The 26,060-nt window shown below is 42.5% G+C and overlaps 1 long non-coding RNA gene across 1 annotated transcript; it reads left to right on the top strand.

The window, feature by feature from the left end:
* Positions 1-457: 457 nt before the first annotated feature.
* Positions 458-2,159, top strand: LOC129637757 (uncharacterized). Its single transcript, XR_008707565.1, has 3 exons — positions 458-696; positions 1,205-1,293; positions 1,813-2,159. It is a non-coding gene; the product is annotated as an uncharacterized LOC129637757 (long non-coding RNA).
* The last annotated feature ends 23,901 nt before the right edge of the window (positions 2,160-26,060 follow it).

Below are 26,060 nucleotides of genomic sequence, written 5' to 3' on the forward strand. Positions count from 1 at the left end.
GAGCGTGGAGACCTACAGTCCATAGTGCCGCAAAGAGTCAGATATGACAGAAGGGACTTAGCCCAGCACACACATGCAGTTTATCAGAGGCCTCTATTAAGCCTTGTCTCCCTAACTGACTCTTCATGCTTCTCCCTTCATTGCTTTCCATCCACCAGGGTCACTCTACTGGGACTGGGATGGGGCAATACTGGATACAAACTCTCCCTCTGAGGACTGCTGTTCCAGTGGGGGCCCCCACTGCTCCAGAAGAAACAATAGATTTGGCTGGGGAGCTGGGTGAGATCACATTTATCTAAGAAGCTTCCAAATGAAAACTAGCATTTGTACTTATTGCATTTCACCTCCAAATTTGATTACATTTCTCTCTTGCTGTAAATCTGCCTTCCCCTCTGCCAACTTATTATTAAAGCCAGGATGGAATTGGTAGAGTGATACATAAAATTTCCATCTTGGCTTTGACATTCCAGGAAGTTACAAAGCAATTACAGCTGCTGAGCCTCAGGCCCTGATGAATCACAGAGCACAGCAAGGGATGGAAGGGGCCAGAGTGGGGACACGAGGGAGATAGTGAGCTGGGAATCAAAGGTCAATTAAAATGAAACAGTCAATTTTAATTTGAACGTCTTGCTTATATTCACATCCTCTTCCCATAAATGAGAAAGTAAATGAAGCCTGCTCATTTGTGTGGATGTGGTACGTTCTTTTTTTTTTTTCGAGAACAATGAAGGTTTTTGAAATGGTTTCAGAGTCTTGAAGATTTGAAATTTGACATGTCCCAGGGAGAAAACATGCAATCTGGTGACCTGCCCAAATGTCAGCAGCTGCCTAACAAAGAGCCATCAGCACTAGCCTTAGGACCATGAGGGTCTAACGCCATCAGTTCCAGCTTTGGGAATAAGCACCTCTGTGCTTGGGTCCTGGCTCCACCACTTAATAGCTGTATGAGCTTAGCCAAAGTGTGAGCAACTTCTCTGTGCCCACAGTTCCTCATCAGTAAAATGAAGACAACAAGGCCTACCCCTGCTGTTTATTTTAAAGATTAAGATAAATAATGTACCCAAGGTGTCAAGCACATTGCCTGTCCAGGTGTTCAATGTTATTTCTTTTCTTCTTGATCAGTGGACCAGAAGCCCAACCAAATGACCTTAAATAACAACAGTTAAACTAGATTTTTCTTTCTTTCTTTCTATTTTTTGGCCAGGCAACATGCAGGATCTTAGCTTCCCACCCAGGGATCGAACCCATGCCCCTGGCAGTGGAAGAAAGGTGTCTTAAGCACTGGACTGCCAGGTAAGTCCTTAGATCTTAATTTAGTGGTATTCATCTTCCTGATGGGGGCTTAGGTTTCAGGGCAATTTTAATTTCCTTCATGTGGGTTTCTTGAACCTGTTTCCCAACGGCAAATAGACGGATTCAGCACCACGGACAGCAGAGGTGCTTTTTGCCTGGTTAAAACGGAGTTCATTGGCTGGCTGGCACTTTGGCCCCTTCCTGTCAGCTCAGGGCTCAAAGACTTTCTGTGAGCTGTTCTATTGACTTAGTGTTGGCCTGGAGTCTTGTGGGTCTGGCTCTCATCAGTGGGAAATATTTACTTCCCAGTTCGTATTTCTCTCCTCTAGTTCAAGTCAGGGATTCCTCTAGAAGAAATTCTCAGTCTTTGAAAGGAATTGCTCTGCCTGCAGGTGTGGGTTTCTGGAATGGGAAAGGTGAGACAAAGCTTACTTGGGAGAACTAGGAATGGGAATTACCCTTGATAATCCAGGACAGTGTAGCTTGGGTGGAGAAGTAAGAACTTTTCTTTCTTTTTAGAAAAGCCAACTTGGTATGAATCTGAAAGAAGAAGAAGAGAAACAAATGGGAGAATATACAGCAAATTCAATACCCAGAAGACTCAAGTTCATAACAAATCAAGGTGCAATGCATGGATCAAAGTGGTTCAAGAATAAGACTATGAATAGCTAGTGGGCACCAGAATGCTCTTTCAAAGTGATGCATAGACTATGCAGGAGAATATCCATTTCAAAGGAGCTGGGTCAACAAAAAACAGAGCACCCACTGGGGAAACAAAAACTAGAAATGGTGCATTGCCCAATTGGGGGGTGAGGAGCAATGCAGTAGCAGTGATTTATTGTTCTTTTCTATCCCTCCATTGACCTTTCCTAGGACCTAGGGCCTTCCCTAGGGGTGGTTCCTAGCAAAGGTGGTGGTGATGGGAATTGTGAGGGGTTTTCAAGAGGGAGGCAAGAAGTGGGTGTTTCCCCATTCCTTTCTCATATTCATCATCATGCCACAAACCATTGCCCTGGATAAAGAAGAGCAAAGCTGTGTACCTAAGGGAAAATCCCAAATTGTCACAGTACATACATGGGGAGAGTTCAAGAGCAGCTCCAGCTGAAGAGGGTGAGGTCATGGTGTTAGCCTGAGATTGAAGGGAGAAGAAGGCAGGCAACAATATCCACACATAACACACCTCTGCCTGGCAGCAATCAACACCTGTTAATTCATTTGCAAGGTTTGGTTCCTGAGAACACCTGCTCCTCTATTCCCCCAGCATCAGATGTTGTCCTTGAAATCAGAATGCCAGCTTCCCAGGGAAGAGAAGAAACACCAACAAACACAGCTGGCAGAAGTCACCCAGCTGGCCTCCTCCTTCGTCCCAGCCCTGTAACTTTGATGGTGAGGCCAACCCACACGCTGCTCCCTCCCTCTGCCCACAGCTAAGACCCACTCTGTAGGAAGTCCTGGCATTCATATGTGCCAAGGAATCCAGCTGCCTTTTACCTGGCCCGTGCTCTGAGTGATCAGATGGGGGCTTTGGGCCAGTGGAGGGGAAATCAGAGGGGACCCCTCACCCCGCTCCTGGATCCCTGCCCAGGCCTCTCTGTCTCTGTGCTGCTCCCTGATCTGGATTAGGTCATACTTGAAGAAGGTGTTCTCATTTCTCTCTGTATCAGTGGTTCTTAAAGTGTGACCACACTTTGGCACCTGCATCATCACCTGGGAGCTATTTGAAATGCAAATCCTACAGCTCCACCCCAGACCACAAACACTGTGGGGACAAGGTCCAGCAATCTGCTTGAGCAAGCCCTCCAGAGGATTCTGTTCACACTGGCATTTGAGAACCCTTGTCGACAGGCGTCAAAAGAAAAAGCTGCCTCAAATTCAAATGATGTGCGATTGCTCTATTGTTTGCCCCAGTTGGGGGACTCCTGGATTAATTCCAATTTTTTCTGACAACAACAAAAAGTCTGTATCAGACATCCTCTCATATATACATCTTCATGGATTCATGCTAGTATTTCTGTAGGGCACATTCTTAAAAATGGATTTACTAGCATGAAGGATGTATACACATTCAAACACTGTTAGATATGCCAAATGGACTTCTCTATGCGCCAATTTGCATTCCCACCACAGTAAATGAAAGGGCACGTGTCCTCCACAGTCTTTCCAGCATCAACTAAGTGTTCTCACTGTTTTCATTTTCTTTTCCAATCTGAGAGGTGAAAATGATATCTTGTTTTGATTTGCATTTCTTTAAGAGTGAAATTGAGCATCTTTTCTTATGTTTATTAGCCATTTTAGCATAGTACTTTTTTGGTTGTCTCTATTTTCAGCAATCATCATGCATGACTTATATAATTAAAGAAAGAAAGAAAAGAAAAATGCTGGTCCCTTCCTTTCTGCCAAGTGCTTTACAGTCCATAAAGGAGCCAGATGGATATTTTAGGGCTGAATGTAGGGTGGCCAACTAACTGCAACATTTTGCAGAGGTGGGGATGGAGGTTGCCAGGATCTAGGATTTCTAATGCTAAAAATGGGGAAGTCCCAAGCAAACCAGAGTGAGTCAGTCACCTAGTTGGGTGATTTGCTCAGGGCATCATACAGCAAATCAGCAGCCAGCCTTAGGGGAGGCTCCCAGACCCCTGATCCCCAGCCCAGGGCCCCTTCTTGTCTATTTCTGGAGAAGCAGAAATGGACATGGGAGTGCTGGGTGACAGGATTTCTCAGTCTCACCCAACTAGACAGGAAGCCCCTTTTGCTCATTTACTTCTTTAAACCCAATGTATATCCCAGAGTCTGACAAAGAGTTAGTAGCTAGTGCTGACTGAAGTCATCATCACAGGGTTGAGAAGGGAGAGACCCAACACCGCAGTACAGTCCAACTCTTGAGTTTCGATGTTGGTTGATTGAATCCATGGGATTGGAGGGCCTATTGTCTTCATTGAACTAAACCATTTCATATAAGGGACTTGAGTGTCTGCAGATTTTGGTTCCATGGGGGCTCCTAGAATCACTCTTCTATGGGTACTGAAGGATGGTTGCATTCTGATCATACTTTAGTATCCATCCAGTGATTTTACAAGGAAATGTAGTTGAAAGACCACGGGTGTTGGACAGATTTGAGTTCTAGTCTACCAAGTCCAATTACTTACACACTGCATAGCCTTGGAAAACTGCTTTGATCCTCAGTTTTCTCATCTCTACAGTGGAGCCAATTATTCCTGAACCATAGCAGAATGGTTAAGGCATAAGGAGGACATGGGGAAGAAAAGATGGTAGATTATTTTTGCCCTCAAGATGGGAAGAACCAGCACCGGAAGCAGCTGGTCCAGTGGCCACAAGAGAAGCAGCAGCATCTTTTCAGGGCTGTGCACTAAAGGGCCTGGTCGAGAAGTCTAACGGGCCTAAAATATGGTTGTCACTCTCCTCTCCATGGCACGCTCCCTGGCACAGGGCTGAGGGTGCCCAGAGAAAGTCACGTTTCTTCCTAGAAGGAGTTGTCCCCTTCAAACCATATGGCTGTGGGGCTGTGTCTCCCCAGAGAAGACGCACTTTGCAAATGCACACAAAGACGTTGTGTAGGCTGGCAGCAGCCCTGATCTGCAGCACGCCTGCTTATTGCAGCCCTTCCTCTTCTCCCACCCCGAACCTGGAGAATAGCTTCCTCTCCTGTGGACCCCAGTGCTGGGTCAGCTAACCCTGATGGGTCATCTGAAGAGCAGTCTTTTGCTCATTATGAATCATAAATCATTTGCAAAAGAGGACACTGCCTAGACACTGACACGACGTCTCTGTGAATTACTATGTGAGGCAGATGGCTGCCAATTAAGAAGGGACTGGCCATCATAAATTCAGTAGGGCCTCAAATGGGGCTTTGTTTAGTGAGGTCCTGGCTCTAAATCCTGACGCATCTTCACCCTCGCCTGGCCTTGTGTGTTCACAGACACAACAGGAGCCCAGCTGTAGATGCTGGGGGACGTCTTTGGGCAACATACCCATCTGCCCAGCAGCCAGCCCCTGCTCAATTAAGAGACGAAGAAAAGATGACTGCTAAATGTTCAGTTTACTTCCATCCCTACAAAGATCCAGCCCAAGGGAGAGGGTAATCTAATATATTCTAAGTGATTTAAACTCATTTAAATTTAAAAAAAGAATTCCGCAGCAATGATGAGCTGCAGAGGAAACAGGGGTTTGATGACTCCACAGAACAAGCCAAAAATGTGGCTCAGAAAAGAGAGGAAACCCACAGAGGTGATCTAAAGTCTGACTGCTCAGCCAGCTAGCTAACCAGTGAAACAGACAGGCAAACCAGGAGATAAGCCTGCAACATCCTGTGAAACCAGGATGGATAGACCTTAGTTCTGCTTTTAATGATAAACTTGAATGAATTATCCTGGAGGAGGGAGAGCTACTATCAATTAAACTGAAATAGTAATGCTGATAAAAGAGCTGGGTGATGATAAAAATTAAGCACATTCATTCAGATGCAGCACACACATCTCACACCCTCTGTTCAAGGCACAGGCTCCTCATCCATCACGTCCATGCAGACACGGTGCCTGCATTCACCCTGATGCCAATCAGATGCAAAATTCCTCTCTCTGCCTACACCCCACTCACCCAGAGACCACCCAGGGATAGTGCCTTCACACACAGCAGCCCCGGCACACACACATTCATTTCTCACCCTCCCCAGAGCTGCACCAGGTACCAGGGGCCAACTCTCCATGCCTAACAAGAAGATGGAGATTCTGCATCTCCAGTGGTGTCTCTCTATCCCTCAGGAAGGCGCCGCCCCCCTGTGGTCCTGTGTGGTCCCTGGCTCAGGTCATAGTTCTGCAAGCACAGCTCTGCTGTTCCTAATGCAATAAGGACCCTGACCACCTGGGGTTCCAGGTCGGGAGTCAGGGAAATTTAGCCCTTGGCTGGGAACCTGTGCCTTCAGACTCTGTCCAGGAGGTCTGAAGTTGGAAATATGCTTGTGGTTTTCAGCCTCCCATGCTACCCTCATGGGGTTTCAGACGTTTGTGAGTGATGAGTCCTTCCACATCTTGCAAGGTTTGGTGGTTGTTATCTACCCAAAGTGAAAGTGTTAGTTGCTCAGTCATGTCCAGTTGTTTGCAACTCCATGGACTGTAGCCCACCAGGCTCCTCTGTCCATGGATTTCTCCTGCCAAGAATTCCAGAGTGAGTAGCCATTACCTTCTCCAGGGGATCAGGGATCCAACCCAGGTCTCCTGCATTGAAGGCAAATTCTTTACCATCTGAGCCACCAGAGAAGCCCCCGTCCACCCAAATGACCTTCTCAAATATCTGCCATGTGGACAGTCCAAAGACGAGCTGGACAAGGCAGGGGAGTGTCTACAGGAGGCAGACTTCCTATGTTCCACAGAGCCTTACGAGGCGGCACTGCCTTTCAAAGGGTCACGGTCCAATTCTCAGTTTATTAGGCTGAAATGTTGTCTGGGCTCTGACAGTGAACTGATTTCTCTGAGGTGGACTCACGTGAAACTGAGACTGGAACATGTGCTTTAATTCCAAAGTATTCACTTACAAAGCATTCGTTTACTTGGAGAAGGAAATGGCAATCCACTCCAGTATTCTTGCCTGGAAAATCCCATGGATGGAGGAGCCTGGCAGGCTACATACCATCAGGTCGCAAAAAGTCAGATGCAACTAACAGACACACATTCACTTACAATGAGAAAAACAATTATTCACTCAAGCCTAGTGCCCTGCATGTTCTTTACTATAGAGGAGGCTGCATGGGAAGCCAAATTGTATTCAAAAGTTTGGGAGACCAGCCTGGTGCTCTGTGATGACCTAGAGGGGTGGGATGGAGAGGGGGAGAGAGGCTCAAGACCGAAGGGATATATGTATAATCGTGGCTGATTCACATTGTTGTATGGCAGAAACCAACACAACATTGGAAAAATAAAATATAAATAAAGAAACCAAATAAATAAATAAATAAAACTGAACAAAACAGGTTTGACTGATCTCAGATGTGGTGGCCGTGACAAGTTCAGCCAGGACCCAGGGCCTCTGACTTCTCATTTGGCGGCTGGATGCCACCGCAGGTTCTCAAGAGAAGATATGCTTCAGGCCAAAGCACACTTTGCACAGAAAGGCTTTTGGCCCAAATCTAAAGCTTTTGGTCTATTCTGGAAGCAGACAAAAGTCCTCCTCCAATGCAAGCCAATCTCCTCCCAGACCCCTCCCCCTGTGTTTAATGCTTGATCTCAGGGCTCGTGGAAGACCCAGAGATGGGGCACTCAAGGCCCCCTTCAAGAGACGCACACTGCCCAGCAGGAAGGAGTGTTCCTAACTGACAGACTCCTTCAGGGGCCTTCACCACTCCTCCTGGGTTAGCCCCTGGCCAATGACTGAGCAAGGCAGTGTACTCTGGCCTGGCCATTTCTGCCCAATGCAAAACCCTGCTAATGGGCAACTTGTGCTCTGGAGCATCCCCTGGGCTGGCTGAGGCCTTACAGGATCTGAAGTGTGGTCTCACAGCTCCTCTGGCCCATCCTACCTTCTCCCATTTTCTTTACACAGGAGTTACTCCCAGGAAAAGGTTTTGCTTTTTAGTCCATTTCATCATCGTGAGGATCCCAGCCTGCAGCCATGCTCTAGATGAGAGGTCAGCAAACTGTGGCCCGCGGCCCAGCCCTGGCCTGTGGCCTGTTTTGTAAATAAAGTTTTATTGGTACACAGACAAGTCTGTATGTTTACTTATTGTCTCTGGCTGCTTTCATACCACCATGGCTGAGTTGAGCAGTTGTAACAGAGACCTACAAAGCCTAAAATATTTCATATTTTGAAATGAAAAAACAACCTCTGCTCTAGATATGACAGTTCTGAGGGCAACCACAGACGAATGCAATGAAAAATGAGGGTCTCTTCCCAAAGCCTAGACCCATGAGCCTGAGACACCCTCTCTGTGCCCCATTTTATGTGTGTTTCTCCCTGACTCATAACCGGTCTCAAACAAGACCCTGAAGTAGATAAGGAACTACAAGTACAGAATTCAGAGCCTGAAAGATATTGGAAGGTCAAGGAGGATCTGTGTCATCTCTCCATGTTCAGACTGGCTCTGTCCACTGGCCACTGCCTTCCTGATGAAGCTACAAAGCCATCCTGCCATGCTGTGTATGTATCTGGGCTTAAAGGGGCCTACAAGCTTTTGACCATGACTATGAAAATCAGGAGGCAAGGATGTGGTGTAACCTATTACTGTTACCCATCACCACTTTGGGGAACAGTACTCTGATTCTCCTTGGGGAAACCACCTCCCTCCCATTCAAAATCATGTGGCTTCTAGAGATGCGGATGTCACCTCTGGATCCAAGGATGAACATGAGACCTTAGTCTCATCAATCTGAATGTTCCAATCCTCTGGACATTGTAACTGAATTGCAGAGGGGGAACAGCCTGGGTTGGGAAGATCCCTTGTAGGAGGGCATGGCAACCCACTCCAGTATTCTTGCCTAGAGAATTCCACGGACAGAGGAGCCTGGTGCGCTATAGTCCACAGGGTCACAAAGAGTTGGACATGACTAAGTAATTACATTGCATTGCACACAGGTCATGCTGGTCTTTGACTAGAGCTATTAGGAGAAGAGGTTTCCCTATTATCATTTCTGAAAGACTGATACATAACCCTGGCACTTCCAGGAGCCATCTTGCCATTGCTTAAGGAGAGCTTGTCTGAGAGTGATGCCAACATCTAAGAAAGCAGAGTCAAGGGTGAGGGGGATGGATTTCTATGGATGTCATTTCAGCACCTGGGTTTAGTCATGCAGGAGTCATGCCTGGAGCCAGCCCTGGAGTTCTTGGTTACATAAGCCAACAGGTTCTGCACTTTGCTTAAACTAGTTTGAGTGGGATTTTCTGTCACTTGCAATCCCAAAGACCGGACTTGTGGACTTCCCTGGTGGTAGAGTGGATAGGAATCCATCTGCCAATGCGGGGAACACGGGTTTGATCCCTGATCCATGCAGAATCCACATGCCACAGAGCAACTGAGCCTGTGCCCCACAGCTACAGAAGCCCACACACCCTGGAACCTGTGCTCTGCAAAAGAGTAGCAGCCACAATGAGAAGCCTGTGCACCACAGCAAAGAGTAGCCCCCACTTGCTGCAACTACAGAAAGCCCGTGAGAAGCAACAAAGACCCAGTGCAGCCAAAGTTAAAGACATAAATATTTTTTAAAAAGACCTGACTTGATTTGTAGTAGGACTACGTCCAGACCATATCCTCCTCACATACTGGGTATTCCAGAAAGGAGACTGGGACTCCTAGAAAAGAGGCTGGAGATGTTGAAAGGATGCAAGGAAGAGGTGACCTGGGTTTGCACCTCTACATCCCCAGAGGCAAGGGCAGGAGTCCCAGTGCAGAGACTCGGATCTCAGAGATGGAAAGTATCTTTATCCCAAAGCCCTCTGCTGTGATGGCGGTGCCCTTTGCAGGCATTTTTCCTGTTATGACAAAGCAATTCCTTCATGAAACCGTCTGAAGTTATTTCCAAATCCTCCAAGCTGTGTAGCCAGGGGGACTTTATTAGACGTATTTATTCTGTAACCCAGCTTCTCACAAGACATCCAGGGATTTCCTTTAAGCTGCCTCTCCTCCCTCCCAGGAAGAATCTTCATGCTGCTTCTCAGACATTAAAAATAAGACGAGAAAGCCCCTGTCATTCAGATCCGAACCAGCTTAGCTGACTGGCTCCTGCCGGCCCCCCAGCCAGCTGGTGGACACACCCACCTTCCTGTTTGCGCTAAATCCCCTTGCGGCTGAGAGACTTCACCCACCATGGCCAAACCCACTCTTGGATCTTCAAGGCCGAGGAGACAGTTGAAATGCAACAGAAAAAGACACTATTTATATTTTCATTTCTATTAGACCTTTATAATGATTTCTTATTGAACTGAAGCTTAAATGGCTCAAGACTGATCATAATAGAACATTTAATTGTTTGCTTGTCTAACTCTCTCAGTCCTAATTAAATATTGTTTTTCACTGAGCAGCTTACACAGTAGCGTTTTTCTCCCCGTCACTGAAGGGAGCACGGGCTGGAGGCAGAATTCAGATGAGCCGGGCTCCCTCCCTGCTCACATCCTATTCATTTTTTTGTCCAACAACAGGAAGCAGAGCCCTCTGGAGGGAAAATCACTGAGTTCTTAGGAAGAGCTTTTGGAGATAATCTCACGCCAGTCCTTGGAGATGACCTGGGTGGTTAAAAGATGAGCTATGACAGCTCACATTGCCTTGTAGGGTTTCCTATAGAGAGAGCTGCCTCAGGGTTTTAAAAGCTGGTGTTGTACCCATTGCTGGCACCTTTCTCTCACAACCCTCCTCAGCAGCGTTACCTTTAGCAACACCAAAATCCAGCCACATCTCATCACCTCTAGGCCATCATCCAGATCTAAGCTACATTCACCTCTTGCCCAGATTACTGCAGAAACCTCTTTCTTGGCCTCTTCTGTTTATCCTAGCCCTGCCACCATCTGTTCCCACCAGAGCAGCTGGAGTCCCTCCATTCTCCCCTCCCCATGCCAGGACCCCGTAGTGGTCCCCAGCTCACACAGAAGAAAGCCAGGGTTCAGACAATGGCCTCCACCCTGCAGCTCCTATTGACTTTGTCTCTAATTCCCATCTGCTCATTCAGCTCCAGCCTCGCTGACCTCCTAGCTACCTCCTTGGATACTCTTCATGTGCTTCCTCCTCCAGGCTTTTCATTTACCATTCACTCTTCCTGGAATTTGTCTCTCCCTGAAATCTGCAGGCTCACTCCATTATTCCTTCATGCCTTCATCCAAATGTCACCTCTAGTTGGGTGGGGTGGGGGGCTGTGATCATCCCATTTAAAATTCCCACTACCCCACACTCCCTATCCTCCCACTTAGTTTTATTTTTCTCCACAGATTTTACTGCTGACATACCTTTTTAGTTCACCCATTTATTCTGTTTATTGTCTATCTGCCCTCCTAGAATGTTAACTCCAGGAGGACAAGGATTATTCTCTGCTGTTTTTACTGTTGAATCCCCAGTGCTTACAAAAATGCCTGGCCCTAAGTAGGTGTGAAATATTTTTTGAGTGAATGGAATAAATATATATGAATGAATGAATAATACAATGGCAAGGGTCTACTCTAGGGAGAAATATCAACAACCTCAGATATGCAGATGATACCACTGTAATGGCAGAAAGTGAAGAGGAACCAAAGAGCCTCTTGATGAGGGTGAAAGAGGAGAGTGAAAAGGCTAGCTTAAAACTCAACATTCAAAAAACTAAGATTATGGCATTGGTCCCATCACTTCATGGCAAATAGATGGGGAAACAATGGAAACAGTGACAGATTTTCTTTTCTTGGACTCCAAAATCACTGCAGACAGTGACTGCAGCCATGAAATTAAAAGATGCTTGCTCCTTGGAAGAAAAGCTATAATAAATCTAGACAGTGTATTAAAAAGCAGAGACATCACTTTGCTGACAAAAGTCCATATAGTCAAAGTGATAGTTTTTCTAGTAGTCATGCAGAGATATGAGAGTTAGAGCAGAAAGAAGGCTGAGCACCAAAGAATTGATGCTTTTGAACTGTGGTGTTGGAGAAGACTCAAGAATTCCCTGGACTGCAAGGAGATCAAACTAGTCAATCCAAAAGGAAATCAACCCGGAATATTCTTTGGAAGAACTGATGCTGAAGCAGAAACTCCAATATTTTGGCCATCTGATGCAAAGAGCCAACTCATTGGAAAAGACCCTGATGCTGGGAAAGATTGAAGGCAGGAGGAGAAGGAGACGACAGAGGAGGAGATGCTTGGATGGCATCAGTGACTCAATGGACATGAGTTTGAGCAAACTCTGGGAGATAGTGAAGCCTGGTGTGATGCAGTCCATGAGTCGCAAAGAGTTGGACATGACTTAGTGACTGAACAGCAACAACTCTAGGCCAGGAGCCTGGACGCATTTGCACTTTGCATCCCGGCATTCTGGGTATCAAAGAAATCTTCCCATGGGAGATGGAGGCGCTAGGGGCATCATCCAGTGAGCATCTTCAGAGTGAGCTCCAGAGCTTAGAATAAGCCGTAACCTTCCAGCTGTGTTTATTTAATTGGGGGTGCAAAATGGTGAAAGACCTGAGTTTAAAAGAGGCTCTGGCTCACAGCATGAGAAGGGACAAGTTGTCTTGAGAAGTTTCCCAGAGGTATCAGAGGTGAGGACAGCTCAGAGAAAAATGAGGCATTGCTGTGAATACCCATAAATTCTGTGGGTGCTCTGGGAGCCTGGGGATGACCTTATCTGTTTGAGAACCAGGTCAATCAAGGAAAATTTTCTTGAGGGGAAAAGGGAACGTAGGTGGTATAGCCAGGACCACACTGTTTGTACAGACACATGAGGATCATGGGGTCAGCCTCCAGGTGGCCCATCTCTAGGACCAGAATCTTTGAGACATGTTCTTCTCCAAAGTCTGCTGGAGAGGGAATTCCACTTCATCCCCTATTCACCAGGTATAGGGTTACAAACTTCTTATAAAAGAGTATTTTTTTCATGAGACTTCACATTTGAGAACCTCATCCAGTTCAGTCTAACGTTTATTTATTCATCAAATTTTCAAGGTTTGCAAATTTTACATTTTCAACAGTTATGTCAAATGTCCCACTGGAAATGTATCCATTTATACTGTCCTTTTCTCATACCTTACACTGAGTATCTATCATGTTTTCATCTGCTTTGAAGGGAGTCAAACTTCCCAGAGATTTGTCTATTTGATTTATCTTTTCAAAGTTCTGGTTCTTGATTTGACTAATCAATTCCTTGACTTTTTGCTTTGTGATTAATGTAGGTTCTTATCTTTATTAATTTCTTCCTCTCACTGATACTTTGCTATTTGCTTTCCAGCTTCTGATTTTGAAATCTTAAGCCAATTATTCTCAATCTTTCAACATTTAAGCATATTTATTTTAGTAATAACAGCTTTAGATTATGGATTTTACTGAGAGTAACTTTAGTCAGATTCCCATATGTACTTTTATACAGTGCTCTCACCATCTTAAATGTCTAAATAGTCTGTCTTTTCAGTATTGATTTCCATTTTGACAGAAGTTATTTTTTATTTTGTTTAATTTCTGAATATCATTTATCTTAATCTAGGCATACTCTTGCTATTAATGTGACCAGGAAATATAGTTTGTAAAGTTTTAATTTGGAGATTTGTTGTGGATTTCTTCACCAGATATTTGTATTGTATATCAGTCAGGATAAGTTAGATTAAGCTGCAGTCCAAACACCCCACCTAAGACATCAGTGGTTTAAATACTTTGGGGAAACTGAGAGTTCTTCTCAGCACAGTCATTCAGGGGCCCAATATGATGGAATCACCATTTTGACACATACTTCCATGATCACAGAGGCAGAGAAAAGATCCTGGCTCTTTATTTTTTTTAATTAATTTGAGTTTGAGGATAATTACTTTACAATAGTGTGATGGTTTTTGCCATACATCAACATGCACTGGCCACAGGTAGACATGTGTCCCCCCGATCCCGCACCCCACTCGCACCTCCCTCCCCACTCTATCCCTCTGAGTTGCTCCAGACCACCAGCTTTGGGTGCCCTGCTCCATGCATTGAACTTGCAGTGATCATCTATTTTACACATTCAACACTATTCTCTCAAATCACCCCACTCTCGCCTTCTCCCCCTGAGTCCAGAAGCCTGTCCTTTACATCTGTGTCTCCTTTGCTGCCCCACATGTAGGATCATCATTACTGTCTTTCTAAATTCCTTATGTATGTGTTAAAATACAATATTTGTCTTTCTCTTTCTGACTTAGTTCACTTGTATAATAAAGCCTGGCTCTTTAAACCACTTCTGCGCCCATTTCATCAGCTAAAGAAAACTCAGATTCCTGAGTTCAACAGAGCATGGATGTCTTTTCTTTTTAAATTTTTTTTTTTTATTGAAGGATAATTGCTTTACAGAATGTTGTTTTCTGTCAAACCTCAACATGAATCAGCCATAGGTATACATATATCCCCTCCCTTATGAACCTCCCTCCCATCTCCCGCCCCATCCCACCCCTCTAGGTTGATACAGAGCCCCTGCTTGAGTTTCCTGAGCCATACAGCAAATTCCCGTTGGCTATCTATTTTACATATGGAGCATGGATGTCTTATCTTCTAAAGAGAGGAGTAGTGAGTGTTTACGAATAAGCATTCTACCACGTGCATTCAACAGATACTTATAAAGGACTATGGGGATAACACTTTCTATACATCCTAGATTGTCATAGACATTGGGATCCTGACTGACAACTTTTAGCTCGAGTCCTGCTTCATTTTCCCATCCATTCTCCGGCCAGAGGTGGCCATGTGACCCAGATATAAGTGGAAGTTGGTGGGGTTCCTGGGGAAGAGTTTGCTTTTCTGATAGTGGTGCTTCCCTGTCTTCTTCCTCCTTCTCTCTGTCTTGACTGCTAATGTGGGAAAGGCCAAAAGAATCCCAGATGCTTGACATTATTGAGCATCTGAACCAAAACCAGCAGCAGCCTACCTTCAGATCTCTCACACAAAGAAAAACTAGATTCAGGTTTGGACAAGCCACTGTGGTTGTTTCTTGTTACCTGCATCTGAGGACATTTTTTCTTCTTTTTTTTAATCTTTATTGATTTACTTATTTTATTGAAGTATAGGTGTTTTACAATGTTGCATAAGTTTCTGCTGTACAATGAAGTGAATTGGTCATATGCATTCACATGTCCTGCCTCTTGGACCTCCCTCCTGCCCCAACCCCAACCCACCCCTCTAGGTCATCACAGAGTACCAAGATAGCTTCCTTTTGAAAGCATTTCTGATCCACATAATAATTCAGCATATAAACAAGATAGACAATTCCCATCTTCAGTGAATGATAATCCTTTGGAAGTATTCTGTTGTGAGATAATAGAATATGGATATATATATGGCTTCCCTGGTAGCTCAGATAGTAAAGAATCTGCCTGCAGTGCAGGAGACCTGGCTTCTATCCCTGGGTCGGAAAGATCCCCTGGAGAAGGAAATAGCAACCCACTCCAGTATTCTTTTTTTTTTTTTAATTTATTTTAATTGGAGGCTAATTACTTTACAATATTGTGGTGGGTTTTACCATACATTGACATGAATCAGCCACGAGTGTACATGTGTCCCCCGTCCTGAACCCCCCTCCCACCTCCCTCCTCATCCCATCCTTCCAAGTTGTCCCAGTGCACCAGGTTGAATCCCTTAATTCATGCATTGAACTTGGACTGGTCGTCTGTTTCATTCTTGCCTGGGAAATCCCATGGACAGAGGAGCCTGGCAGGCTAAGGTCCATGGGATAAAGAGTTGGACACAACTAAGCAACTAACACACACACACACACACACACATATATGTTCTGACCCTGGTTCCTGAACAGAGCTCCTAAAACTCTTGTAGTTTTCAGAATGGTAAGAGCACTTGGAGCATCTTTTGTTCTAATATTTGGTATTTGATCTCAGTTCCTGACCAGAGCTCCTAAATCCCACGAATTCCCTCAGTGATAGCAGTGTCTTTTGTTCTCATGAGGGGACTCTTGGTGTACTCCTGGATGAGGGAGGGGCAAGTCACCAGAAAGACCAAGACCTAATTAGAAGCTTGGAATTTTCAGCCCTACTCCCAATTCTCCAGAGAGGGGAGAGGGGCTGCCAATGAAGTTAATAATTGATCATGCCTATGTGAGGAAGCCTCCATTTGAAAAATCCAATAGTATAGGGTTTAGAGAACATCCAGGTTGAACACATCCATGTATTAGGAAGGTGACTCACCCCAACTCCACTGGGACAGAAGTTTCTGTGCCAGAGTGTTGTAAGCGCAGTAGCGGTAGTAGTATGAGAGTTAAGGATGAAAGACACAAGAGGGGTGACCTTTTCCTGTTTGTCTATAGACAGCCAAACACAATGCTGAGTGCTTTCTAAATATGCAAAAGAGTTTATGTGATTCCAAATGTCACAAAATCTTTATCCTTAAAAATATGCTGTGAGGACTTGCCTGGAGGTCCAGTGGTTAAAAATATGCCTGCCAATGCAGGGCACATGGGTTCAATCCCTGCTCTGGAAAGATTCCACATGCCATGGAGCAACTAAGCCTGTGCACCACAGCTACTGAAGCCTGTGCACCCTAGAGCCTGTGCTCTGCAACAAGAGAAGCCACTGCAGTGAGAAGCCCACAGACCACAACCTGCTCCCTGCAACTAGAGAAAGCCCGTGAGCAGCAAGGAAGCCAGTGCAGGCAAAAACAAAAATAGTACAAATAGATAATAAACAAATAAAAATAGGCTGTGAAATAAGATTTGCAAAATGTTGCTGATTGTAGCACAATGAAACTATTTTTCCTCTCTCTCTCTTTTTTCATCAGTTAAAATAGGCTTGGGCTTCCCAAGTAGCTCAGATGGTAAAGAACCTGCCCAAAGTGCCAGTGACCCACGTTCAATCCCTGAGTCGGGACGAGCCCCTGAAGAAGGGCATGGCAACCCACTCCAGTGTTCTTGCCTAGAGAGTTCCATGGACAAAGGAACCTGGCGGGCTACAGTCTATAGGGTTGAAAAGAGTCAACACAACCGACACACACACACACACATAATAGGCTTAACAACCACACTGACAATTACTTAGACAACTTTAGATTTCACTGTTCTTATCTGCAGTAACAGCTTTGTTGAGATACAATGCATAAGCAACATAATTCACCTGTTTAAAGTGTAAGTCAATGGATTTTAGTATGATCACAGAGTCGTGCATCCATCACCACAATCTATTTTAGGATATTTTCATCACCCAATAAGAAACTCTGTACCCACCAGAAGTGCCTCCTATTTCACCCCAACCTGCCTCCTTCACTCCAGTCCCACCCACAGCCCTCGACAAATACTAATCTGTTTTCCGTCTCTATGGATTTGCTTGTTCTGCACATTTCATATAAATGGAGTGATATATTATGTGGTCTTTTAGACTAGCTCCTTCCACTTACAGTTCATTCATGTATCAGTACTTCATTTCTTTTTATTCTTAAATATTATTCTATTGTATGAATATACTACATTTTCATTTATTTGTTGGTAGAAGGACATTTGACTTGTTTCCATTTTCTTTGCTGTTATGAATAATGTTGCAATGAATATTCCTATACAAGTATTCATTTAAAGACCTGCTTTCAGTTATTCTGGATATATATCTAGGAGCAGAATTGCTGAGTTGTATGTTAACTCAATGTTAACTTTTTGAGAAACTTCCAAGCTGCTCCCTAAAATGGCTGCACTGTCTTGCACTCCTAACAACAGTTATGAGGATTCCAATTTCTCCATATCGTCTCCAACCCTTGTTATTTCCTTCTTTTGTATTTTAGCTCTTGGAGAGAGTGTAAGACCTCACTGTGGGTTTGATTTGCATTTCTTTGGCAGCTAATGATACTGACATCTCATATGTTTATTGGTCATATGTGTATCTTCTTTGGGGAACTGTCTATTTAAATTCTTTTCCTACTTTTAAGTTAGGTTGTCTTTGTATTGTTGAGCTTTAAGAGTCTTTTAAATATATTAGTACAAATTTCTTATAGGGAATATGATTTGCAAAAATTATTTCCCATTCTATAGGTTGTCTTTTCACTTTCTGATAGTGACTTTCAAAGCACAACACTTTTTAATTCTGATGATGCCGATTATCTATTTTTTCCCTTCTGCTTGTGCTTTTGCTGTCAACTTTACAAAGATTTTACATCAATATTTTCTTCAAGAATATAATAGTTTTATCACTTCACTTAATTATTTGCTGTGCTGGGTCTTAGCTGCGGCACACAGGATCCTCAGTCTTCAGTGCAACATGCAGGGTCTCCTGGTTGCAGTGTGCGGACTTCTTAGTTGCAGCATGCATGTGGGATCTAGTTCCCCGACCAGGGATTGAACCCAGGCTCCCTGCATTGGTACTGTGGACTCTTACCCCCTGGACCACCATGGGAAGTCCCTATCACTTAATTTTAGTCTTTGACTCATTTTGAATTAATTTTTGCTTATGGTGTGAGATGGGCTTCCCAGGTGACTCAGCAGGAAAGAATCCTCCCTTAATGCAGAAGACACAGGAGACACTGTGGGTTCGATTCCTGGGTTGGAAAGATCCCCTGGAGTAGGCCATGGCAACCCACTCCAGTGTTCTTGCTTTGGAGACTCCCATGGACAGAGGAGCCTAGCTGGCCACAGTCCATAGGGTTGCACAGAGTCAGACGCGACTGAAGCGACTGAGTATGAGTTGGTTGCTTCTCATACCAACACACATGGAATGAGATAGAGATTTAACTTCATTCTTTTGCATGTGATATCCAGTTGCCTTTACAGTATTTGTTCTTTGTCTCACTGGGTTGTCTTCACTCACACTCTTGTTGAAAGTCAGTTGACTTTTATTAATATGAGGGTCTATTTCTGGATTTTCAGTTCTATTCTGTTGACCTGGATGTCTGTTCTTATTCAAGTACTATACTGCCTTGACTACCATAGCTTTCTAGTAAGTTTTGAAGTTAGGACATAAGAGTACTCCAACTTCTTTTTCAAGATTTCTTTTGGGTTATTCCACATCCCTTAAATTTCCATATGAATTTTTGTATCAGCTTGCCAATTTCTGCAAAGAAGACAGTTGTGGTTTTCATAGGGATTTCACTGACTCTGTAAATCAATTTGAGAAATATTGCCATCTTAACAATATTGTCTTCCAACCCCTAAGTATGGAAGGTCTTTTGATTTATTTAAATCTTCTTTAATTTCTTTCAATAATGTTTTGTAGTTTCAACATACAAGCCTTGCATTTCTTAAGTTTATTCCTGAGTATTTTATTTTTTGATGGTGGTGTAAATGGAATTGTTTTCTTAACTTCATTTCCAGGTTGTTCATCACTAGTGCATAGAAATACAATTAGTTTTTGTATATTGATCTTATATCTTGCAACCTTAATTTAGTTATTAGTTCTAATTGCTTTTTTAGTGGGTTCCTTCAGAATTTTCTATATATAAGACCATGCTATCTGCAAGTAGAGGTAATCTGACTTGATTGTTTCCAATCTGTGTCTTTTATTTCATTTCCTAGCCTAATTTCCCTGACTAGAACCTCTGGTACAATGTTTAGTAAAAGTGGTGAGAACATATGAGATCAATGATTGTAATAATGTAACTCCAGATAAGGGAAGAAGCAACAAGAGGGAATACTTTCCTGGACCATAAGAGGCAAGTCGTCTGGAGGTGGTCTGCAGCCTTTTGGCCCTGTGAATGAGGCCTACCCCAATAGCAGCACACTGAGCGGTCTATCAGTGAAAGCTTCGCCAGACCTGGGAATAAGCATTCCTAGCACCATGGGATAAAATGCTCATGGAATGCCCCACAAACCATGGTCAGATTTCCTGCTGACTGGAAACTGGACCTTGTCATCTACCTCCACAAGGATTAAATCCTGGCCACTGAAGCTGCTGACCTTCAACATTCCCTGAGAGAAGTTCAGGGTGGAGATCAGGAATGAGGCACTCTGTGCTCTGGGAAAAACTGGCAGAACAGGTCTTCAAAACGTTAGATATTTTCAGGAGAAAATTTTATGAGCCTCAGTTCTTGCATCTTCTTCTACCTAAAGAAACACTAACATCAATAACGGTGACATCTGCTTTGGCTATTAAGGAGAATATTACAATTCAAAGTCAAAATGAAATTAAAAAAAAAAAAGAGAACAGATATCCTTCTTGTTCCCAACCTTAGGAAGAAACAGTCAGTCTTTTTCCACTTAGTATGATGTTAGCTGTGGGTTTTCAATAGATGTTCTTTATCAGGCTAGGATGTTTGCTTCCATTCCTAGCTTGTTAAGTATTTTTATAATGAAGGACTGTTGAATAGCGTCAAATCCCTTTCCTCAGCTACTGAGATAATCGTGTGACTTTGTCCTTTATTCTATTCATGTGGTCTTTTAAAATAATTGAATTTGGGGCCTCCCATTGCAGGGACAGATCCCAGTTAGTCACGGGGTGTAAACATTTTTATATATTGCTAGACTCAGCCTGCTAGGTTTTGTTACAGATTTTTGCATTCATATTCACAGTTTCCTTTTCTTGTGAAAGCCTTACCTTATTGGGGTATCAGCGTAATACTCGTCTCAAAGAATGAGTTGCAAAGTGTTCCCTTCTCTTCAGTTTTTTGGAAGAGTTTAGTATCAGTCCTTTAAATGTTTGGTAGAATTCACCAATGAAACCCTCTGGCTCTAAGCTTTTCTTTGTGGGTAATTTTGTTTTGTTTTACTAACTCAATCTCTTTACTTGTTAAAAGTCTATTCAGATATTCTACTATTTCCTGAGTCAGTTTTGGTAGTTTATATCTTCCTAAGAATTTGTCCATTTTGTCTAAGTTATCTAATTTGTTGGCTACAGCATTCAGAGTATTCTATTATAATCTTTTTTTATTTCTCTAAGGTCAATAGTTGTGCTGCAAAAAGAAGAAAAAAAAGAGCTTCTTCTCTCAAATCTCTACTCCATGCCTTTTCTCGATACTTAACGTTTGACATCCAAATGTGGGAGGGTTTTTCCAACACCAAGCAATTCTCCAATTTTCTGTAGAAACAAACTGGATGCCCTACAGTGCAATAGCCCTGACACTATTGGGGTTAGCAAATATCCCACAGACAAAGGACTCAGAACCACAAGACTGCACACATGCCCCCACTGTAGACGCCAATTGCAAGTCCAGGTTGTTACCTGTGCTTCTGGCCAACTGGCTATAAATCAGAGATTCCCATTACACCCTCTCCTTCTGATAATTTGCTAGAATGGCTCACAGAACTCAGCAAACAATTTACTAGATTACCAGTTTATTATAACAGAATACAACTCAGGACGGCCACATGGAAGAGATGCACAGGGCAAGCTATGTGGGAAGGGGCAAGGGACCTCCATGCCCTCTCCAGCAAGCCACGCTCCCAGAACCTCTGTGTTCACCAACAGGGAAGCTCTCCAAACTCTGTACTTTAAAGATGTTTGTGTAGGCATGATTGATTACCTCGTTGGCCACTGGTGATTAACACAACTTCCAGCCTGCCCCAAATCCTCTCAGAAAGTTGTGGGGTGGGATTGAAATTTTCAACCCTCTAAACAAGTAGCTGGTTCCCCTAGCAACCAGTTCTTCCCTTCCCCAACCCTTAGGAGGTTTCCCAAAGCTATCACATCATCATAAACTCAGGTGTGATTGAAAGGGGAGTGTTAGGACTAAAAAGACATGACACTCCTTTCATCGTTCTCTCTCATCACTTAGGAAATTCTGAAGGTTTTAAAAGTTCTGTCGTCAGTAACTTGATGAAGACCAAGTACATATTTCTTATTATAAATCACAAAGTCCTCTTTCTCATTCTTGATTTTAATAATTTGGGCTTGTTTTTCCTTGATCAGTCTTAACTAAAGATTTGCCACTTTTGTTGACCTATTCAAAGTACCAACTTTTTGTTTTTTCCTCTATTGTTTTTCTAAGCTTTATTTTCTTAATTTCTACTCTACACATTGTTTCCTTCTGCTTTCTTTGGGTTTAGTGTGTTACTTTTCCCCGTTTCTTTTTTTTTTTTTTAATTTTTTATTTACTTATTTTTGGTTGCACTGGGTCTTCCTTGCTGCCCATGGGCTTTTTCTCAGGTTTCTCTTGCTGTCGAGTATGAACTCTAGGGCATGTGGGCTTCAGCAGTTGCAGCCCAGCTCTAGAGAACAGACTCAATAGTTAGAGTGCAAGGGTTTAGTTGCCTAGGCACTTGTGGGATTTTTCCCAGAACAGGGATTGAACTTGCCTCCCCTGCACTGGCAGGCAGATTCTTAACCACTGGACCACCAGGGAAGTCCCTTTCCCCCACTTCTTAATGTAGAAAGTTATGTTGTTGATTTGAGATATTTCTCTCTTTTTTAAATGTAGGTATTTACAACTATACATTTTTCACTGTTCTAGCTGCTTCCCATAAGTTTTGGCATGTTGTATCTTCTTTTCCTTTCATTTCAATGTATTTTCTAATTCCCTGTGATTTTTTTCTTTTACACATTGGCTATTGAGGAGCGTGTTTCTAATTTCCACATATTTGTGAATTTGTGAAAAACAGAAAATTTTCCTGTTGCTTTTACTCCATTATATAAAGAGAACAGTCTTTGTATGATTTCGATCCTAGTAAGTTTATTGTGACTTGTTTCATGGTGTATTATATGACGCACTTTGGAGAATGTCCCACTTGTGAACTTGAGACAAATATATATTCTGCTAGTGTTGGATGGAGTGTTTTATAGGTATTTGTTACATCTAATTCATTTGTGTTGAAGTCTTCTATTTCCTTGTTGATCTTCTGTTTAGTTCTATCCATCCCCATCCCTGAAAATGGGCTAATGAAGTCTCCAACTATTACTGTTGAATTATTTATTTTTCTCCCAGTTTTGTCCATTTCTGTTTTATGTATTTGGAAGCACTGTTTTTAGGTGAATATATATACTTGCCATATCTTCCTGATGTATCAATCCTTTCATCATTATCAAATGCCCTACTTTAGTATCTTTTGTTTGTTTAAAAGTCTATTTTTTTCTGGTATTAATATAACCATTCAGCTTTTTTATGGTTGTTATTTGCATTTCTCTTACATCATTTTATTTCCAACCCACTTCTACCTTTGAGTCTAAAGTGTATCTTCTATGAATAGCAGATAGTTTTATCTCTTGTTTTTAAATCCAGTCTGACAATTTCTGCCTTTTGATTAGATTGTTTAACTCATTCACACTTAATGTTATTATGCATATAAGTTGGAACCACTGTTTTCTGAATACCAAATCTTCCTTTTGTCCAGTTCCTCACTTAGAATTTTTTTCATTTGCTGAAGAGCTGCTTCCAGTAAATTTCTTATGGCTATATGTGGATAATACCTTTTCTGAGTTTTTGAAAAACTGAAAAATTTGTCCTTTATTCTTATGCACAAACAATAGCTTGAAAGGGTATAGAATCCTAGAGTTGCAAGCATTTTTCCTCAGAACTCTGTAAACTTTTGCCATTGCCTTCTAATACTCACTATTGAAGGGGAACAATCTAATGCATCTTTCTTTCCTCTTTAATCACATTTTAACCTATTGAACTGCGCTTACTACATTAACACTGAGGACTTATAAAAATCCACAAAATACATCCATGTACAGACTTTTTTCCAATTAATTCTGAGGATAAATCAGGAAACCCTCTTGGCATTAAGATTTAAATATTCAGGTCAAAAAAATAAATAAATTTTCAGGTCAAGTAAATTTTCATTTTTTCTTTGATTATTTTTTCTCCTCTGTCTTTCACTATATATTTTTCAAATTCCTTTTACATAAATATTGAATCATTCTATCTAGTTTGATATCTTATTTTGTCTTTCAGGATTGTTGTTTCTTTGTCCTTTTTAACCAAGTGCTAGAGGAGCTTCTTAAATAGAGCTTTTTAATTAATTTAATTGTGCTAGTCTATTTTTTCAATCATGTTTTGTAGCTCCAAAAATTCCTTTTGTTTCTCTGATAATACCTTTTCCTAGTAGCGAGCTTTTACTTACATCACTGCCGTATCCTCCCCAGTCTCACTGCTGTAATATGGCTTCACAACATGCCACTTGTTTTGATTCCTCAGAGACTCACTCTGATGAACTTTGTCACGTGTCTAGAGAGCTTTCTCAGAAAAAAGGTGAAGATAGTTTAATGCCAGTAGCTGAGGGAGTTTCATTAATAATTCCTCACACTGATGAATTGTGAGACCAAAGGAAAAGGAAATTCTACATTAGACTGTGTGTTTATCTAATTGACCTCAGTTACAGAAACTTGAGATAAATATACCTCTCGTTTATGGCATATGACCACCTTCAGGCCATGAAAATCCTTCTTATTTTATTTATGCATATATATAGGTAAATAGAGTGCCTGAGAACTATGGACAGAGGTTCGTAACATTATACAGGAGGCAATGAGCAAAATCATCCCCAGGAAAAGAAATGCAAGAAGGCAAAGTGGTTGTCTAACAAATAGCTGAGGAAAGAAGACAAGCAAAAAGCAAGAGAGAAAGATATATCCAACCAAATGCAGAGTTCCAGAGAATAGCAAGGAGAAATAAGAAAGCTTTCTTCAATGAACAATGCAAAGAAATAGAGGAAAACAATAGAATGGGAAAGACTAGAGATCTCTCAAGAAAATTGGAGGTATCAAAGGAGCATTTCATGCAAGGATGGGCACAATAAAGGACAGTAAAGACCTAACAGAAGCAGAGGACATTAAGAAGAGATGGCAAGATTACACAGAAGAACTATACAAAAAAGGTCTTAATGACCCGGATAACCATGATGGTGTGGTCACTCACCTAGGGCCAGACATCCTGGAGTGTGAAGTCAAGTTGGCCTTAGGAAGCATCACTATAAACAAAGCCAGTGGAGGTGATAGAATTCCAGCTGAGCTATTTCAAATCCTAAAACATGATGCCTGTAAAGTGCTGTACTCAATATGTCAGCAAATTTAGAAAACTCAGCCGTGGCCACAGGACTGGAAAATGTCAGCTTTCATCCCAATCCAAAGAAGGGCAGTGCCAAAGAATGTTCAAACTACCAGACAATTGTTCTCATTTCACATGCTAGTGAGGTTATCCTCAAAATCCTTCAAAGTAGGCTTCAGCAGTACTGAACCAAGAACTTCCAGATGTACAAGTTGAGTTTAGAAAAGGCAGAGGAACCAGAGATCAAATTGTCAACATTCATTGGATCATAATGAAAGCAAGGAATTCCAGAAAAACATCTACTTCTGCTTCATTGACTACGCAAATGCCTTTGACTCTGTGGATCACAACAAACTGTGGAAAATTCTTAAAGAGATGGGAATACTAGACCACCTTATGTGTCTCCTGAGAAACCTGTATATGGGTCAAGAAGCAACAGTTAGAAACTTACAGGGAACAATAGACTGGATCAAAACTGGGAAAGGAGTATGTCAAGGCTGTATATTGTCACCCTGCTTATTTAACTTATATGCAGAGTACATCATGTGAAACACTGGGCTGGATGAATCACAAGCTGGAATCGAGATTGCCAGTAGAAATATCAATAACCTCAGACATGCAGATGACACCATCTTATGGCAGAAAGTGAAAAGGAACTAAGGAGCCTCTTAATGAAGGTGAAAGAGGAGAATGAAAAGCTGGCTTAAAACTCAACATTCAGAAAACTAAGATCATGGCATCTGGTCCCATTGCTTCATGGCATCTGGTCCCATCACTTCAAGGCAAATAGAAGGGGGAAAAGTGGAAGCAGTGACAGATTTTATTTTCTTGGGCTCCACAATCACTATGGACAATGACTGCAGCCATGAAAATAAAAGATGCTTGTTTTTTGGAAGAAGAGCTATGACAAACATAGACACCATATAAAAAACGAAAGACATCACTTTGCCAACAAAAGTCCATATAATCAAAGGTATGGTTTTTCCAGTAGTCATGTATGAATGTGAGAGTTGGACAATAAAGAAGGCTGAGCACTGAAGAATTGATGCTTTTGAATTGTGGTGCTGGAGAAGTCCCTTGGACTGCAAGGAGATCAAACCAGTTAATGCTAGAGGAAATCAACGCTGAATATCCATTGAAAGGACTGATGCTGAAGCTGAAACTCTAATACTTTGGCCACCTGATGCAAAGAGCCAACTTGTTGGAAAAGACCCTGATGCTGGGAAAGATTGAAGGTTAAAGT

This window comes from Bubalus kerabau, chromosome 23 (assembly GCF_029407905.1).
Source record: "Bubalus kerabau isolate K-KA32 ecotype Philippines breed swamp buffalo chromosome 23, PCC_UOA_SB_1v2, whole genome shotgun sequence".
Classification (NCBI taxonomy): domain Eukaryota; kingdom Metazoa; phylum Chordata; class Mammalia; order Artiodactyla; family Bovidae; genus Bubalus; species Bubalus kerabau.